The 19,587-nt window shown below is 48.1% G+C and overlaps 1 pseudogene; it reads right to left on the minus strand.

The window, feature by feature from the left end:
• Positions 1-5,678, minus strand: LOC118880971 (annotated as a pseudogene).
• Positions 5,679-19,587: the final 13,909 nt, after the last annotated feature.

Here is a 19,587-nt window from a genome sequence, read left to right on the forward strand (position 1 = left end):
TCAGGTCTGATGGGTCTGTTGCTGAGAGATGATAAAGGCGACCACCTCACTCCCCTCAGGAGCTGGAATTAGCAGAAGAAAGCAGGAATCTCAAGCTTTGGGGCCAGGGCTCCCATGTAAATAAGGTGGTTCCCCCTACCCTGCCAGGTAACTCCTCTCCCTTACTCTGTACAGGGGAACTCCCAGGTCCACCTGTATTCAGGGTTGGGTGGACTTCGAGGAACAAGTTGGGGTCTCCTCATGATGCTCAAAGGCTACGTGGAAATTGATACAGACTACAACCTGGGAAATGGATGGAAGTAGAATCTCTGTTCTCATCTCCACCTCTTTGTCTTGCCTCAAAGCTCATTTCACCCTCACGGTACCTGGTAGAATCCAACTCACCCTTCCAAACTCAGCTCAGACATCGCCTCTTCAGGGAAGCTGACCTTGACCTCTTCAGGGAAGCTGGCCTTGACCTCTTCAGGTGACAGCCAGGGCCTCCACCTTGGTTCCCACAGTAGCCCCAGGAAACTAATCCTCCAGCTAAGTGACATCTCCATGCTCCCATTTCCTCCCTCCCAGGATTCTTAGGATGATTAAATGAAATCATGCAGGCAAAATGCAACCACAGAGCCTGGCGCATGGCCAGCGCTTACTAAAGGGTAGTTGCCCTACTTTAACTGAAGTAAGAAGCCCCTCCCCGCACGTGACCTCAGGGAAGGAGGTTCGTCAGAAAAGTGGACAATTGAGCCTCACGCTCCTTCCTTTCTCTTTGGAGAGTCCAGGAGAGCAACCTGCCCCCAAATTTGACCTGGTCAAAGACAGAAAGAAAGAAAGTTTTCATGTTGAGGTGTCTCTCACCCGGATTTTTGTGTAGCTTGGGCTGGCCATTCAGAGGTAGATGGTGCTGTAAAGGGTTTACTTCCTATACCTGGCAGGGCCCAGTCTGAGGACAGGAAAAGGGGAGGTGCCCATTGCTCTGCAGAATAGTGAGAAGGACCAGCATCTCCGTGGACCCTAGTGGTGAAGGTTCTTAGGGGCAAACGACAGAATCCAGTTAGTGTAATTTGAATATGAATTTATTGAAATATAAGCCAGACTGTTTGAGGCCACAGACAGGAAAATTGCAACATCAGGGAATTCCCTGGCCGTCTAGTGGTTAGGACTCCATGCTTTCACTGCCGAGGGCCCTAGTTCAATCCCTGGTCAGGGAACTAAGAGCCGACAAGCCTCACAGCATGGCTTTAAAAAAAAAAAAAAAAAATTGAGGGAACTGGATGCCAGAAATTCCACCTTGGCCACCCACAAGGAGAGCAGTGATGGTGGGGTGGGGGATGAAGGTGAGGATGCAGTGAGGATGTGGGTTAAGACAACAATCCTGGCTTCAAACCGTAGGCTCTGTAGTTACTCAGGTTGTGAGGAATGTTCTCCTGCATTCATTCCTTCCTTCGTCAAGTAATTATGGACGGTCTCCTTCGTACCAGGAGCTGTGCTAAGTGCTAGGGATAAAGGGAAGACTTGTTCTCCTGATGCTTAGAACCGACTGGATGAGACAGAGCTAAGGCAAGTAGACCCATGGGGGGAAGGAAAGAGGCAGGGTTCTGCTGAGGAGGGTGGGGTAGAGAAGGACTCAGAGGAGATCAAACTGTTTCAGAAGCAGCCGCAGCCCAGCCCTGCGTGGCTCCTCCTCGGACTTCAGAATCTCAGGGGAGCACAGTTCATATGTTCTCTGCAAAAAGAAGGAGTTTGCTGAGTAACATCATTGAAGTCCAAGGCCTGAACACTGTATGTCCTGACAGGTCCTAGACCATCCCAGAAATGAGCAACCACAGTCCTCCCAGGACCAGGATGATTAACAAGAAGGAAGTGAGTTTCCAAGCCTGGGTGGGGAGTTCAGGAGCAGTGCAGACCTGCTCTGTAGGGTGGCTGACTCAGTGTTCCCATCTGAAAAAGGGGAGCATGTGAGGAAGCTCAGATTCTCATGACGGGGCTTCTAGGGGTGACCTTCTGCCAAGCTGGCCTATGGAGGATGTGCTCAGTGTGTGGTTTCACAGAACACTGCAGCCACTTCTCCTGGGTGGCAGCGAGGAGGAAAGACACGGTGGCGTGAGGTGTGTGGCCCCCTGAGCTCCACCTCTTCCCTCAGCCCTTCCCCTCCCACCCTGTCCTGCCCCCTGTGTTACCAGAGAAGGGGATAATAGCAACGCAGGTTCTCGTGCAGTCCTCCTCCTTCTCGAAGTTGTTCTTCTTCCGTTTGTAGCTGCCGAATACAAAGGGCTCGCAGAGCCCAGAACAGGCACTGAAGAACTACCTCGTTATCATGGCCCTGCAGGGACCCCGGTAAGGAGGCTCCAGGCAGAAGTCAGGTCGCAGGGCTTCAGGGATGGAGGGGCTCTGGGTCAGCTGTGAGGCTGGTCATCACAGCTCAGTCTACAAGGTCAACAACTGAACCCACCAGTTGGTTTGCAGTAGAGAATGGTGGGGTGTCGGGGTGTGAAATGTGAAAATTCGGGGGGGACAGGGCATGGATTTTGAGTCAATCACCATGGCTAATGATTTAATATTCATGATTGGAAGATGAAGCAGCCATAAAAACCTTTACGCTTCTTTTTTCTCCAGTCTGTGGCTTGTTTTTTCATCTTCTTTAAGAGTATCTTTTAAAAAAAATTTATTGAAGTAGAGTTGATTTACAATGTTGTATTAATTTCTTCTGGACAGCAAAGTGACTCAGTTATACATATATACTCTTTTTCTTATTCTTTTCCATTATGTTTTGTCAAAACCTCTACGGAGCAAGTCATTCATGTTATTCAAAAGAACTGACATAGACCCAGGGAAAAACAGAGGTTCAACAACGCTCCATCGTGGCTCACCTGGACCACTGCAGCAGACTGCTCACTGGGCCTCTGTCTCTGCCCTCGCCCCCTAGAGGCCACTCTCTTCACTGCAGCCGCAGGGACCCTGTTACAACCTTTGAGTCCTATCCCATTGCTCCCGTGACCAATCCCTCAGTGACTCTCCAGCTCTCCGAGTCAAATACTGATTCTTATAAAGTCCTACAAGGCTCCTCACGACCTGCCCCATGGCCACTCTGGCCTCATCCCCTTCCACTCCCCTCCTCCCTACCCACTCAGCTCCAGCCACCCTGGTCCTTGTTGCTGCTCAAACACACCAGGAACTTTTTTTTTTTTTTTTTTGCAGCCTCTTTTCAACGCCTTCTTATCACAGAGGGTTTCGCTGACCAGTCTACAGAAGGAGCACAGCCTCTTTTATCCCCATCACTCTCTTTCTTCAAAACACTTGTCATGACCTATACCATGGCGTAGTATTTACCCCTTTATCTATTTTCTGTTTCCCTCCTAGAAAGCAAGTTATTTTGCTCTATTTTGTCTACAGCTATTTTCCCACACCAAGAACAATGTTTTGTAGGGCCTTGAGAAATATTTGTCAAGGGATTGAATGTCTCATTTCATGCTCATGGGAATTGCACAGTCATTGTTTAGAGTTGGTATTATAAAATTTCTCTTAGTGAAATGCCTTTTAATGATGGGGAACATCTACATAATTATCAATCTAGCTCTAGATTTTATATCTTGGTGGGATCATAAAATAATAGTTAAACAGGAGGACAAGAGAAAGGACCTTGAGTTTTTACTAATATTGGACCAGCCTGGAAAAAAGAACAGCCTTGGCCCCATGAGCAACTCACAGAAGTGTCGTGTTTGTCACCCTCCCTGCAGCTGCCTCGGGCAGAGCAGAAGCTCAGCTCAGTGGTCCCACGTCCTTCTGATTAATTTTTTTTTTTTTTTGGCCTTACCGCGCAGCTTGTGGGATCGTAGTTCCCTGACCAGGGATCAAACCCATGCCCCCTAGAGAGGAAGTGCAGATTCTTAACCACTGGACTGCCAGGGAAGTCCCTCTGATTAATTTTAATAATAGAGAAATCATCATTATTTGACACCTAAATATTTTTTCTCGTCCAAAGGAAGTAGGTAGACATATTTTTTTCAGATTAAGACGTCTTGGTGGAAAATGGACATCATTGTCCCAGAAATGTGATTAAACTCTTTATACCTGAGATTGGTAATCCTTACAGAGAACCAGTCAATGTAACATGGTTCCCCTGGTCAGGTGGAGAAACTGCAGATGACTTGCCCCAGGTCACACAGCATGTGTGTGGTAGGGTCAGGACTACCATGTCGCAATCATGTGATAAAGCAGGGGTCCCCAACCCCTGGGACGCGGACCGGTACCGGTTCTTGGCCTGTTAGGAACTGGGCCGCACAGCAGGGGGTGAGCGGAGGGCGAGCGAGGGAAGCTTCACCTGCCTCTCCCCATCGCTCGCAGTACTGCCTCAACCATCCCCCAGTTCCCTCCTTCCATGGAAAAATTGTCTTCCACAAAACCCGTCCCTGGTGTCAAAAAAGGTTAGGGACCACTGTGATAAAGTACCCGATTGTGCCAAAGTCCTTAAAATGCAGATAACTGGTAAGAGTTTCTGGATGCAGTGTCACACGTTCATTACCCCCCTGTCCCCATGACTCACCACAGCCACCAAATCACAGGGAAGAGTGGGTGTGGGTTTTTTCTATGAACGAAATAAGTCCAGTCTTTACCAACGCCAGCTAATTCTCCAAAGCACTCAAGCATCCCACAAGTCAATTCACTTCTGACACTAATGTCCCACTATTTGAGGACACGGTCTCCCAAGACTGCCCCACTTCTAACGTCAACCCCAGGGTCACCCATACGTGTGACCAACTGGCTGTAAATTCAGAGGTTCCATGACCCCACCTCCCATATTCAGTAATCATTAGAACAACTCACAGAACTCAGGAAAGCCCTTTACTTACTTTCCCTAGTTATTATAAAGGATAAAATCCAGGGACAGCCCTATGGAGGAGATGCGTAAGGCAAAGGGGGACCTGGGGGTGCCAAGCCTCCATGCCCTCTCAGAACACCCGCCCCCCACAATCCCTTGATGTGTTCACCTCCCTGAAGCCCTCTGAACCCAGTGTTCATGGGGTTTAATTGAGGGTTTGAGGTAGGCAATTTGATTGAATCATTGGCCATTGGTGACTGAACTCTACCTCAGTACACTCTCCTCTCCCCAGAGGGGCTGGGGGTGAAGGTTCTAACCCTCTAATCACCAGGTGGGATCTTCCGGAGTCCAGTCCCATCCAGAAGCTATCTAGGGTCCCATCCTTGACTCCTCTCATGACCTACGAGATCAGTAAATTCCAAGAGTTTCAGGAGGCCTGGGCCATGAACTAGGACAAGGATCAAATGTGAATCTTTTCTTTGCATTAAAGTGAGGCTCAGGGACAAGGCAGTGACCAGGAACAGAGGGTCTCAGAGATGGGGTCCCTCGTCTGGTAGGGTTCAGTGGGACACTTTTTTTAAAAGCTGAAACATAATGATTCCTTTTGAGAGTCATGAAATGTCCCTGGAGTTACAACTGCCCAACTTCCCAGGAGAAATCCAGAGAGGGCTGTCAGCCCCCACCTCGCCCCTGCTCCCCAGCCCCTCCCATGGACTCGCCTCATTCCCCCCAACCCTGCCCCAGCCTGTAGAGGAGAGGTGAGTCGGGACTTACCCTGGGCCTGTTCGCTGGTTTCACCTTCCAGGGTGCCGACCAACAGGGTGCCCAGGAGGACGAGCAGGGCTGCAGAGAGGCAGAGCTGGTTCATCTTCATGGCCTTGCAGGAGGGCTTCTGAGGAAAGGTGGGGGCTGACACAGTTTTCCATATCCCAGCTGAGCGGTGGGAACAGAGGATAAGGAGGGGAATGAGGAAGGGGAGGCTCTGGGGTCAGTGCTGTTCCTGGAAATCTCCCTACATGACCAGGCTTCCTGCTTCTGCCTGCTGGGGCCAAATGCCCAGTAACAGCGCTTCTCAGACTTGACTCTGCCTGTGGGTCTTGTGGAAACACAGACTGTGATTCCACAGGTGGAATATTTGTCTGATTTGTTCCTCGTGGAGCGTGCCAGCACCTAGAGCAGTGCATGGCACGTGATGGCCGGTCAGTGGGTGGATGAGAGCAAATCAAAGGACAGATAAGTGAGCAGCAGTGTGTTAGCTCAGGTCCTCATTTTCAGCCTCCTGCAGGTGTCATCACATCTGGGCACCAATGCCCCACCCCCACCTAACTCAGAAGACAATTGTGACACAGGACACCTTCCTGCAAACCATTGTGGCAGCATCTCAACTGCCTGGAGGCATGCTGTTTACCTGGCACTGGTCCAGGCGGAGGCTGAGCTAGAGGAAGGCCTTCTGTATCTGGGGCAGAGATCCTGCTTTTCTGGGTAGAAAAAGGAGTAAGGGGCGTGGGCAGAGGGGAAGGAGGGAGCTGAACACGTCTCCACTGCATGACCTCCCACCACCCCTCACCTGGTTTCGCCAACAGGAGAGCTGCCTGCCTGAGTGGATCTCAGGGGCTGGAGTGGATCTCAGGGGAACTTGAAAGATCGCCTGCAAATCACCCCCCACTCTGGGCTCTCCACCAGTGGTTTTGGGATTGGAGGACCTCAGTTTGCGTCCCACCTCTCCCTTTTCCTAACTTTGTGACCCGGGGCCAGAAATCTCCAAGAGCCCTAATGTCATCAGGTGCCACATGAGATCCGTGCTGCCCACGTCGTGAGGTTGCTGAGGAAGCAGTGGAGGCAACAGACATATTCCTTCTCCCTGCACAGTCAGCCCTTGTACTAAGGATAATAGTGAGCTATATGACAGTTAACACTTAGCTCCTTTGACCAGGGGGTCAAATAATGGCAACTTGGGGTGGGAAAAGGGCAGGACCGGGATAAGGTCAATCACTGAAGCAAGAGGGTTTTCGGTTAGCTCTGATGAAGAAGGAGACCTATTTGGAAGAGAGACTGTGACTCTCCTCTGGCACTGGGGGAACTTCCTGAGGGCGGACTTCTAGAAGGGGACACTGCAACAATCAATGCTGTTTGTTCCTCTCTTTACTACAGTTGACAGCACATTTAAAAAGTAGTCAGGAGCTAAGGAAACTAAAACTCTATGTGCTTCTAGACAATTTGCTATGGTAAGTGGTGTGCAAAGAACCTTAGCAGCCTAATCAACATGGTCCTCAAAAGGGCCCAAACCTGGGGATTTCTTGAGGCAGATACCATCATCCTCTTTTACAAAGAAAGAATCTGTGGCTCAGAGAGGTGAAGTGACTTGCCCAAGATCACACAGCAACACAGTGAGTTATTGAAGCCAAACTCTTTTCATGAATACCAACTCATTTTCCCACTACACTGTTATCAATTAATAATAATTAAATAACTTAAATATTTATAGTGTTACTCTTACCATCATCTGATCACACATTCACTAAAAGTTTACTCTGCCAGTACTTGTACAAAGCATTTAACAAATATATGTTTTTAATTCTCATCACAACATTATGAGATTGATAGAGAAAGAGTATAGCAACCTCTGAGTTCTAAGACCTGACCTGACATTACAGTGGGCCTTATGTTCTCCTACTCAACAGAAACATTTCAGAAACCTTCAACATCAGACAAGGCCGTTCTGTGTCCATGAAAGATCAAGACAAAAATAGGACATTTGGTAATGATGTTTGAACACAGACAAAACGAGCTACATCATACAAACCACCAAAATATCCAAGCATCCCCCTATATTGAGTGACTGCTACTTCTTTACCAAGTACAGCTCTAACCTCTATCTAGTCTTCCCTTCTTAGAGTTAAGATAAAGGTACCCATTCAGAGAGCTGCCCCACTTTCTGACAGCATCCATCCAGAGCAGAGCCAGCTTCCTGAAACACCGCCCCCAAATCACCTAACACAAGCCCACATCCTATAAATCCTTCCTAAAATCCTCTTAAGGAGAAGCCCTATAGTTCCCCAGGGTGTGTAATAAACACGATTCATTCAGCTAGGAACAGGAGTGTTTCAGGTGGTTTGTGGCTGGAGATATTGACAGGTATAAGCATTATCCTTCTTTATTATATAAGGAAAGAAACTCAGAGACGTTGAGAAATTTGCCCAAGACTTCAAAGTAGTGAGGACAGAGCAGCTCTGTGAGTGTTCTCTTATTTAATAAGCCCTGCTATTTGAAGGCTCTAGGCCTCAATTATCTCATCTGTAGTGAGGTATTTAGGTTCTGCTCTACAAGGGTCCCTCCAGCTCACATGTCCCAGAGGCAGTGGTGTGAAAATATTGCCAAACTGGCTCCACTTGGGAGAGCAGGGACCTCCCTTCAGTGGGGACCCACTGGAATCTGAACAAGTTATCCCATAATCCCTTGCACCTGAAAGGTCTTATAATAAACTAGAAGAGAGGTGCATCCTGGGAAATACCTCCCTGAGCCATGGACCCCTGCCCACCATCTACTCCTACCCTCTCCTCTCAGTCATCTTCATTCACTGGTTCATATTTCCACAGTATCTGATTTCCTTGTTCTTGCCCAAATGGGGGAAGCTAGCCGGAGGATGACTTGGGAGCTCTGACCTTACTGACCAGCCTCTTCTTCTTACACTAACCTCTCTCCTCCAACCCAGTGATGGGGCACCTCCTGAGGGTGGGTACCATCCTATCAACATCTGCATAAATTGTCAGAAGTGAAAAAGAGGGATTCCCCGAACTGTGAGGCCTAGGAATCTGAAGCTGATGGCGGGGACTCAGCAAATACTGCATAAAAATCTAAAAGACACTTTTTTTTTTTTGCCACACACATGGCATGTGGAATCTTAGTTCCCCAACCAGAGATTGAAACTGTGCGCCCTGCAGTGGAAGCGTGGAGTCTTAAGCACTGGATCCCTAAAAGACACTTTGTGGGAAACAGGGGAACCACCTTGATTGCCATCTCCAAGTCTCTGTAGAACTGTCTTAGGACAAAAACCTAGAATGGGTCAATTGTATTATTGAAAGTAGAGTCAAGACCGAAGTGACAAAGTAGGGTCAGAAGGAAGCGGGGGAGCTCTTATTGGTTCAACGGGACAAAGGGGTGTTCTAATGATGAATGCTGCCAGCTGGCACCTGCTGCCCAAGTGATAGTAGACTGCCCATAAGATGAGGTATCGAAACCGAGGCTGCCTGATAGGTACCTTCAGTGACATTCTGGCTTTTAGTTATTCAGAAGCCTTCCCCAGTTCTTTTTCCAGCACCAAGTCCCTCCTTTATACAAACGTCTGCACACCTATGTCATTCAGCTCTGATGGGTCTGTTTCCTAGCGATGGCAAAGGCGGCTACCTCGCTCCGCTCAGGAGCTGGGACTTGCAGAAGGGAGCAGGAAACTCAGACTATTGGGCCAGGGCTCTTGCGTAAATGAGGTGGTTCCCCCATGCCCTGTGATGTTCCCGCCTTGTAATTTCTCTGAAGACGCCCGCAGGGGCCGGGAAGGTTTGTAGTTAGAGGCCTCATCAGGGGCAGCTTCTGGGTCAGAGGCCTCTAACCTGGACCAGGTTAGAGAAAGCCAGGGGACACTGGGAGAGAAAGCCAGAGACAGACGGACAGATGAGAGGGGAGGGGGGAGAAAAGAGGAGTCTCTGCCGTTAGGGGGGGTCTCTGCTGCTCCCTGGTCTCAGATGGACAGACTGAGGCAGGAAGAGGGGCAGGACCAGAGGGCCTCCTGAGCTAGAATCCCAGTTGTGCCATCTGCTGGTTGTGGGTCCTGAGCAAGTCGCTTCACCTCTCTGAGCCTCTGCTTTCTCGCTGGCAAAATGGGATGAGAATCCCAGATGTTGTAGGGTCGACATGAGGCTAAATGAAATCATATATGTGAAATGTCTCAGGAGAGAGTAGACCCTCCACACACAGTGGCTTGATTTGTGAGTACCCCGCTCCCAAAGCCCTTCTGTCCGGGGGCAGCTCGGTACTGAGAGCTCCTGCCCTTCTCAAGAGAAAGGGTGACTTTGTGCCAGGAAGGCAGCCCCTCCCGTCCTCTGCAGCTCATCACGCAGCTCTGTGCCCCTTTGACATTTGGCTGGGCTTGCTCCTGGGGCTTCTGGGCATTGAGCCAGCTCCCTTCTCCTTGACCCTGGAAGTGGAGCACAGGGTGTGTGTGTGTGTGTGTGTTAGTGGAAGAATGAGTGTCTGTGTGTGGATGAGTGAGGGGGGGCATTGGTGCTACATGGTGGTAACTGGGAGTGAACAGATGGGAGTGAGTGAAGAGATTGTGGGTGTGTAACCCCTCACACATGCACTGCACTTTACAGCTTACAAAGCAGCAGAGTGCTTGGTGCACAGACTTGAAGCCAGATTCCTGTGTTCAAATCCTGTCTCTACCCTGTGTGACCTTAGGCAAATTACTTAACTTCTTGTTACCTCAGTTTCCTCATCTGTAACGTGAGGAAATAGTAACAGTTCCTCGTCCCCTGTTTCAGGATTATCGTGAGGATTAGATGAGTTAATATACGTCAAGAAGGAACTAACTGTTGTCATTACTTATTATCCTTAGTACAAGGACTGACTGTGCAGGGAGAAGGAATATGTCTGTTGCCTCCACTGCTTCCACAGCAGTCCCACGATGTGGGCAGCATGGGTCTCATGTGGCACCTGATGACACGGGGCTCTGGGAGATCTCTGGCCCCAGGCCACAAAGTTAGGAAAAGGCAGGGCTGGGATGCAAACTGAGGTCCTCTGAACCCAAAACCACTGGGGCAGAGCAGGAGAAGGGGGGTTGCAGGTGGTCTTCCTAGCTCCCCACAGATCCACTCCAGCCCCTGAGGTCCACTCAGGCAGGCAGCTCTCCTGTTGGTGAAACCAGGTGAGGGGTGGTGGGAGGTCATGCGGTGGAGACGTGTTCAGCTCCCTCCTTCCCTTCTGCCCACGCCCCTTACTCCTTTTTCTACCCAGAAAACCAGGGTTTGTGCCCTGGATGGAGATAGTCTTCCCCCAGCTCACCATCCTCTGGAGCAGTGCCAGGTAAAGAGCTTTTATCCATCCAGTTGAGATGCTGCCACCATGGTTGCAGGAAGCAGCCCTGTGTCACAGCTGTCTTCCAAGGTAGGTGGGGTTAAGGTGAGGGGTGAAGGGCATTTTTAAAAAAAATTATTTATTTATTTCTGGCTGCGTTGGGTCTTCATTGCTGCGCGCAAGCTTTCTCTAGTTGTGGCGAGCGGTGGCTACTCTTCGTTGGGGTGCGCGGGCTTCTCATTGCGGTGGCTTCTCCTGTTGTGGAGCACAGGCTCTAGGCTCACGAGCTTCAGTAGTTGTGGCACGCAGGCTCAGTAGTTGTGGCGCAGGGGCTTAGTTGCTTCGCAGTATGTGGAATCTTCCCGGACCAGGGATCAAACCTGTGTCCCCTGCATTGGCAGGTGGATTCTTAATCATTGCACCATCAGGGAAGTCCGGATGAAAGGCATTGTTGCCCAGATGTGATGACATCTGTAGGAGGCTGCAGAGGAGGACCTGAGCTAACACACTGCTGCTCACTTATCTGTCCTTTGATTTGCTCTCATCCACCCACTGAGCGGCCATCACGTGCCATGCACTGCTCTAGGTGCTGGGATGCTCTGTGAGGAACAAATCAGACAAATTCCACCTGTGGAATCACAGTCTGTGTTTTCACAAGACCCACAGGCATAGTCAAGTTTGAGAAGCGCTGTTACTGGGCATTTGGCCCCAGCAGGCAGAAGCAGGAAGCCTGGTTATATGGGGAGATTTCCAGGAACAGCACTGACCCCAGCTCCTCCCCTTCTTCACTCCCCTCCTTATTCCCTGTTCCCACCACTTAGCTGTGGTGGGGAAAGCTCTATCAGCCCCCAGCTTTCCTCAGAAGCCCTCCTGCAAGGTCACAAAGTTGAGCCAGCTCAGCCTCTCTGCAGCCCTGCTCGTCCTCCTGGGCACACTGTTGGTCGGCACCCTGGAAGGTGAAACCAGCAAACAGGCCCAGGGTATGTCCTGACTCACCTCTCCTCTACAGGCTGGGGCAGGGTTGGGGGGAATGAGGCGAGTCCATGGGAGGGGTTGGGGAGCAGGGGTGGGGTGGGTGTTGACAGCCCTCTCTGGATTTCTCCTGGGAAGTTGGGCAGTTGTTAACTCCACGGACATTTCATGACTCTCAAAAGGAATCATTATGTTTCAGCGTTTAATAAAAGTAACCCACTGAACCCTACCAGACCAGGGACCCCATCTCTGAGACCCTCTGTTCCTGGTCACCGCCTTGTCCCTGAGCCTCACTTTAATGTAAAGAAAAGATTCACATTTGATCCTTGTCCTGGTTCATGGCCCAGGCCTCCTGAAACTCTTGGAATTTACTGTTTTCGTAGGTCATGAGAGGAGTCAAGGATGGGACCTTAGATAGCTTCTGGATGGGACTGGACTCCAGAAGATCCCACCTGGTGATTAGAGGGTTAGAACCTTCACCCCCAGCCCCTCTGGGGAGAGGAGAGGGTACTGAGGTAGAGTTCAGTCACCAATGGCCAATGATTCAATCAAATTGCCTACCTGGAACCGTCAACTAAAATCCATAAACCCTGGGTCCAGAGGGCTTCAGGGGAGGTGAACACATCAAGGGATTGTGGGGGGGGGGGTGTTCTGAGGGGGCATGGAGGCTTGGCATCCCCAATTCCCCCTTTGCCCTGCGCATCTCCTCCATAAGGCTGTCCCTGTATTTTATGCTTTATAATAACTAGGGAAAGTAAGTAAAGGGCTTTCCTGAGTTCTGTGAGTGGTTCTAATGATTACTGAATATGGGAGGTGGGGTCATGGAACCTCTGAATTTATAGCCTGTTGGTCACGTGTATGGGTGACCCCAGGACTTGTGATCGGCACTTGAAGTGGGGGCCGTCCTCAGGGACTGAGCCCTCAACCTGTGGGGTGTCGGCTCCCTTTGCAGATTTAATGTCAGAAGTGAATTGACTTGTGGGCCGCCCAGTGGGTGTTGGTAGGGACACCACGTATTTGCTGTCAGGGACAAAACCCGGACTCACTCTTCTCTATAATTTGTGGCTGGGGTGAGGTTTGGGGACAGGGGACTATTGTATGTGGGACAGTGCACTCAGAAGTCCTTACTGGTTATCTGCATTTTCAGAATTCCTGGCAGAATCAGGTACTTTATTAAATGGGTTGTGACATGATAGTATCTTGTCTTGATCCTACCACACACATGCCATGTGTCCTGGGTAAGTCATCTGTAGTTTCCTCACCTGAACAGGGTGACCATGTTACATGACTTCTTTGAAAGGATTACCAATCATGAGTGTAAAGAATTTACCCATTTCATGGTCAATCATGGCCATTTTCCACCAAAATTTCTCAGTCTGAAAGACTTGTCTACCTACCTTTCCTCACCAAGACCCCCAAAAGAAATTTATGTGTCAAATAATGATCATTTCTCTATTATTAAATTAATCAGAAAGTTCAGTGACGGCTGAACTTCTTCCCTTCCTGAGGTAACTGCAGGGAGAGCAAGAAGCGCAGTACTTCTGTGAGATTGCTCGTGGGGAGAAGACTGGTTTCTCCAGGCTGGTACCATATTAGTCAAAACTCTAGGCCCTTCCCCTTGTCCCCTGGGGATTTGAAGCCAGGATTCTTGCCGAATCTTCCTCCTCACTGCATCCTCACCTTCATTCTCCACCCCACCATCACTGCTCTCCTTGTGCTGGCAAATGTAGAATTTGTGGCATCCAGTTCCCAGCATCGGTGGTGGGAGTGGTCTTTTCACTAAAGAAGCCCCTTTCCCCACAGTGATGTTGAACGTCTGTGTCTTCAAACAGTCTGGCCTTATGTTTAAATCAATTCATATTATAATTAAACCAACTACAGTGGATTCTGTTATTTGCAACTAAAACCTTAACCAGTAGGTTTCATGGAAATGGTGGTCCTTCTCACTATTCTGCAGAGCAGCGGGCACCTCCCCATTTCCTGCCCTCAGACTGGGCCCTGCCAGGTATAGGAAGCCAACCCCCTATGGTGGCATCTACCTCTTAATGACCACCCCAGTACACACAAAAAACTGGGTGACAGACACCTCAACATGAACGCTTTTGTCCCTTACTTCTTGGGCCAGGTCAAACTTTGGGGCAGGTTATTTTCTTGGATTCTCAGAAGGAGAAAGGAAGGCGCATGAGGCTCAAGGAACCCCCTTCCCTGTTGTCATGTGCAGGGAGGGGTTTCCTACTCCAGCTCAAGAAGATCAAGCTCACGTTTAGTGGGCACTGGCCATCTGTCAGGCTCTGTGCTTGTCATATTCCCCAAATTATATTCTTCCCCCTCCTTTCCACTTTCGTAACCATAAGTTTGTTTTCTATGTTGGTGAGTCCATTTCTTTTTTTGTCTTTTGCTGGTTTGTTTTGTTTCTCTGTTTGGCCACACCGTGCGGCATGTGGGATCTTAGTTCCCTGACCAGTGATCGAACCTAAGTCCCCTGCCGTGGAAGCACAGAGTCTTAAAAACTGGATGGCTACGGAAATCCTGTGAGTTCATTTCTATTTTCACACCACATTTCTTAAGCCAGTCCTCTGTTGATGGGCACTTGCATTGTTTACATGTCTTGGCTATTGTAAACAGGGCTTCTATGAACACTGAGGCGCATGTATATTTTCAAATTAAAGTTTTCATTTTTCCAGATATATACGCAGGAGAGGAATTGCTGGATCATATAGTAGTTCTCTTTTTAGTTTTTTTTTTTCTAACATTATTTCTTTTATTTCTTTATTTATTTTTAATTTATTTTATTTATTCATTTTTGGCTGCATTGGGTCTTTGTTGCTGCGCTTGGGCTTTCTCTAGTTGCGGTGAGCGGGGGTTACTCTCTGTTGCAGTGCGTGGGCTTCTCATGGCGGTGGCTTCTCTTGCTGTGGAGCACAGCTCTAGGCGCACGGGCTTCAGTAGTTGTGGCATGTGGGCTCAATAGTTGTGACTCACGGACTCTAGAGCACAGGCTCAGTAGTTGTGGCACACGGGCTTAGTTGCTCTGCAGCATGTGGGATCTTCACAGAACAGGGCTCGAACCCGTATCCCCTGCATTGACAGGCAGATTCCTAACCACTGCGCCACCAGGGAAGCCCTCTTTTTAGTTTTTCTAAGGAACCTCCATACTGTTTTCCATGGGGGCTGCACCAGTTTACATTCACACCAGAGTGTACGAAGCTTCCCTTTTTCCACACTCTCTCCTGCATTTATTATTTGTAGACTTCTCAATGATAGCCATTTTGACTGCTGTGATGTGATACGTCACTGTGGTTTTGATTTCCATTACTCCAATAATTAACAATGTTGACATCTTTTCATGTGCCTGAGGCCATCTGCATGTCTTCTTTGGAGAAATGTCTGTTTAGGTCTTCTGACCATTTTTTGATTGGATTTTTTGTTTTTTCAGTATTGAGTTGCATGAGTTGTTTGTATACTTTGGATATTGATCTCCTGTTCATCGTATTTTTTGCAAATATTTTCTCCCATTAGGTAGGTTGCATTTTTGTTTTGTCGAAGGTTTCCTTTGCTGTGCAAGAGCTTTTAAGTTTGATGAGGTTCCATTTATTTATTTTTGCTTTTATTTCTTTTGGCATGGGAGACTGAGCCATAAAAATATTGCTGCGATTTATGTCCAAGAATGTTTTGCCTATGTTCTCTTCTAGTTTTATGGTGTCATGTCTTATATTTAGGTCTTTAATCCATTTTGAGTTTATTTTTGTATACAGTGTGAGGATGTGTTCTAATTTAATCGATTTACTTGTAGCTGTCAGCTTTCCCAACATCATTTGCTTAAGAGACTGCCTTTTCTCCATTGTGTATTCTTGGACTGAACAAATTGGGTTTATTACTCACTGCAGCAATGGACAATGAATTATATGGCATCTCATTAAGAGGATGTTTGAGGGACTTACAGGATGTGGGTTTCCATGAGGTTATTTGCAGGAGAGTTTCAGGAAGCTGGCTTTGCTCAGGATGGTTGCTGTCAGGAAGTGGGGAAGTTCTATGACCAGGTGTCTTCATATTATTCCGAAGTGAACTTTCAGCTGAGAACTGAGGAGGTACAACCAACAGACTTTTCTATGAGATTGCTCACAGGGGGGTGAGAAAAAGGTAGAATGAAGGACGACACTCAGCCTTCTGGGGGAAGGTAGGGGAAGCAAGTCCTCAGAAGGAAGGACAATAAATTCAGTTAGGTCAGTGTTGAGTCCATGGTGCTTGGAGAGCACATAGGCAAAGATGTTGAGTAGACGTTGATTCATTCATTCACTTGTTCATGAAATGCTTATTAGGGACAAAATATGTGATGACTGAAACCTTTGATCCGACTCCATGGCTTCAAACTCTGGCTCTGCCAATTTACTAGGTGTGTGGCCTAATCAATTTGCTAGTGCTTTACATCTGTGGGCGCAGATAAATTTTGAACGGTATCCACAGAGATGGAATCATCCTTCCATTTACAAAGGAGGAACCTGAGGTTCAGAGAAGATGGGGATTGCTAGCACCTCAGAGGGTGAAAGTAGCAACGTGAATTCCCTGTCCTGATGTGCTGGTAATAGTCACTGAGTCGATGAGAATGTCTAAGTAACTCTGAGAGAGGTAGAATTAATAATGTAAAACACCCATTACCACTACTGACAACCTATTATGTACCAAGCCCTGCACATACATCTTCATCACTAAACATCACAACAACCTTAATAGGTTTTTCTTCCATTTTAAAGTCATTCAAGCTGAAACTCAGAGGTTTCATCCCTTCTCCAAGGTCACATAACCAATATTGGCAGGTGCTGGGATTCAAACTCAACACCCTCTGTCTCCTATGATTTTCCTTGAAAGAGGTTTAAAAGCTGTGCCTTCAAAAGCCCCGACGATTCACCAGAGGAGACTCAAAGTTCTTCAAATAGGAAGTTCTGCTTTTCATCATTTTTTTATGCTGAGACCAAGTGGAAACAAATTTTGGTAAAGAATTTTGTTCGCATTTATGCCTTGAGAGCCTTACCTGTGAGTTAGAGGAGGATGATGGCTGAGAAAAGGCCACTGGATAGAAAAATGCAGAACTTGGTGGTGACCCTGGTAAAGGCAGCAGATCTCACCGGTTATGAGCAACAGAAACTGACTCTGGCTATTGGAAGCAGAGAAGGAATTTGTGACAACAGTGTGGGGATGTAGTGGGCTTCCATTCTCCCTTCCTGATTGTACCCTTAAGTGAGATCCTTTTGGACTCTTCTGTTGGCAGCCATAGCACTTAATGATTTAGTTCAGCTCACGGACTGAGGGGAGTGCTAAAAGATCTCAGCTTGGAAAGGATGGTAAGCAAGGAAGAACTAAGGTCTTCCCAGGTCACCTCTGAATAACCACCATTTTTAGGTCTTTTGGGATTCATTGATCAAGATTAAATTCCAGGGAGAGCATCTGATTGGCCACTCTTGGTCTGGGGGTAGGGCAGGCACTTTGATTGACAGGCGGCCCAATCCCACCAGTCCTAGGTGGAGGAAGAGTCATTTCTCAAGCAAAATCAGGCTACTGTGTCAGGAAAAGGACAAAGAGACGCTAGGTGACAAAGCAACAAAATAGCCCATATACTCAGAGAGAGAAGTTTCCTTGGAGAGAAGGGAGTTTGAATGGGTTCAACAGTCCAAGAGGAGAAAGCTCCATTGCGTGGTGAAAGGCATCCTGTTTGTTCCTGGGAATTTCTCAGATCTTCAATGTCACTTGTTTACAGTTACCTTAGAGTAGACATGTCTGCAGCTGACTCATGTAACCTTCCATTTTAACTTTTTCTTCTTCCCTTTCTTGATAAATATGATTTTATTCTCATGAAGTCATGTCCACAATCTTTGATGCATCATCTATGTTAATATCAGATAGATTTGCCTGTGTGTTGTTTATGTGTTTGTGTATTTATACCATTGAAATTAGCGGGGCCACATGACTAACATTTTTTGGCAAGTTCTTCCTTGTGATTTTCAGCTGTTTTTCATCCAGCAAGTCACTTTCCCTTAGATGAACTTCAGTTTCTTCATCTGTAAAATAGGAATAATAATACTTACTTCATAAGATTGTTAAATAAGAACAAGCTACCTTTTACTGAACACTTACTGTGCGCCCACCCCACAGGTCACAATTTTAAATTCCTTCCAGATCAGTTGAGTGTTGAGGATGGAGGTATTTGGAGTGGGGCTGGGGGGACAATAAGGCATGGTGGGGATTATGGAAACTGGGGGGAATGCTCCCTTCATGGGAAGAGAGCAGCTCTACTTAGCTTAGCTCATGGCTTTCAAAGTGTGGTCCCTTGAGCAGCACCGTCAGCAGCCCGGGAAGCTGGTTAGATGCAGATACTTAGGTCCCACCCCTGTCCTAGTGATCAAAACTCTGGGGGTGGGATCTCAAGCGTGTGTTTGAACGACTGGCTGAGTGATTCTGATGCTCACTCAATTTTGAGACCCACTGCTCTTGTTAAATTGCAGGACTGTGCAGCCAGATCGTTTACTTTTCCCAACAATACTAGAAATTTACTTTTTAAAGCAATCCCCCACTGTTCAATCTTGGCAAATGTTTCAAATTGTAAATTGCACTGTATGGGCTGACATTACTTATATTCTAGCCAGATTTGAACCTGTGGTTTATGCTTTTCCTTTTAATCCTTAAAATAATCCTTAAAAAAACAGTATTCATGAGACCACTTTTAAGGAGGAAGATTATGTGGTTCCAAAAAGTGAGGTGCTGTGATATCACGTAGCCAGAAAGTGGCCACTCATGACGTGGATATGAATGTACCTCTCACAGGGCACAGCGTCACAAAAAGATAAACATCTTCTGCCTGCCCCGGGTGCATTCCATCCATTTCAAGAAGAGGCCTTAGATAGCATGGAATCCAAGATTCTCATTTTTTCAGAGGGAAAAACTGAGGATTAGAAACAGAGATATGACCTGTGTTCCCACAGTGTTGGGGTCATTGGTCTTTATCCAGAATACAACCCTTGTGATGTTCCCGCCTTGTGATTTCTCTGAAGATGCCCCCAGGGGCCGGGAAGGTTTGAAACTAGAGACTCAGTCACTCATGTGCAGGGAGGTGAAAGGTGGAGGGAGGACAGGCCCATCAGGGGGCTTCTGGGTGTAGGGGCCTCTAATCTGGACCAGAGGGAGGAGGACACTGGGAGAGAAAGACAGACAGATGAGAGGGGAGGGAGAGAAAAGAGGAGTCTCTGCCGTTAGGGGGGGTCTCTGCTGCTCCCTGGTCTCAGATGGACAGACTGAGGCAGGAAGAGGGGCAGGACCAGAGGGCCTTCTGAGCTAGAATCCCAGTTGTGCCATCTGCTGGTTGTGGGTCCTGAGCAAGTGGCTTTACCTCTCTGAGCCTCTGCTTTCTCGCTGGCAAAATGGGATGAGAATCCCAGATGTTGTAGGGTCGACATGAGGCTAAATGAAATCATACATGTGAAATGTCTCAGGAGAGAGTAGACCCTCCACACACTGTGGCTTGTTTTGTGAGTACCCCGCTCCCGATGCCCTTCTGTCCGGGGTCAGCTCGATATTGGGAGCTCCTGCCCTTCTCAAGGGAAAGGGTGACTTTGTGCCAGGAAGGCAGCCCCTCCCGTCCCCTGCAGCTCATCACCCAGCTCTGTGCCCGTTTGACACGTGGCTGGGCTTGCTCCTGGGGCTTCTGGGCATTGAGCCAGCTCCCTTCTCCTTGACCCTGGAAGTGGAGCACA

Source organism: Balaenoptera musculus, chromosome 15, assembly GCF_009873245.2.
Source record: "Balaenoptera musculus isolate JJ_BM4_2016_0621 chromosome 15, mBalMus1.pri.v3, whole genome shotgun sequence".
Classification (NCBI taxonomy): domain Eukaryota; kingdom Metazoa; phylum Chordata; class Mammalia; order Artiodactyla; family Balaenopteridae; genus Balaenoptera; species Balaenoptera musculus.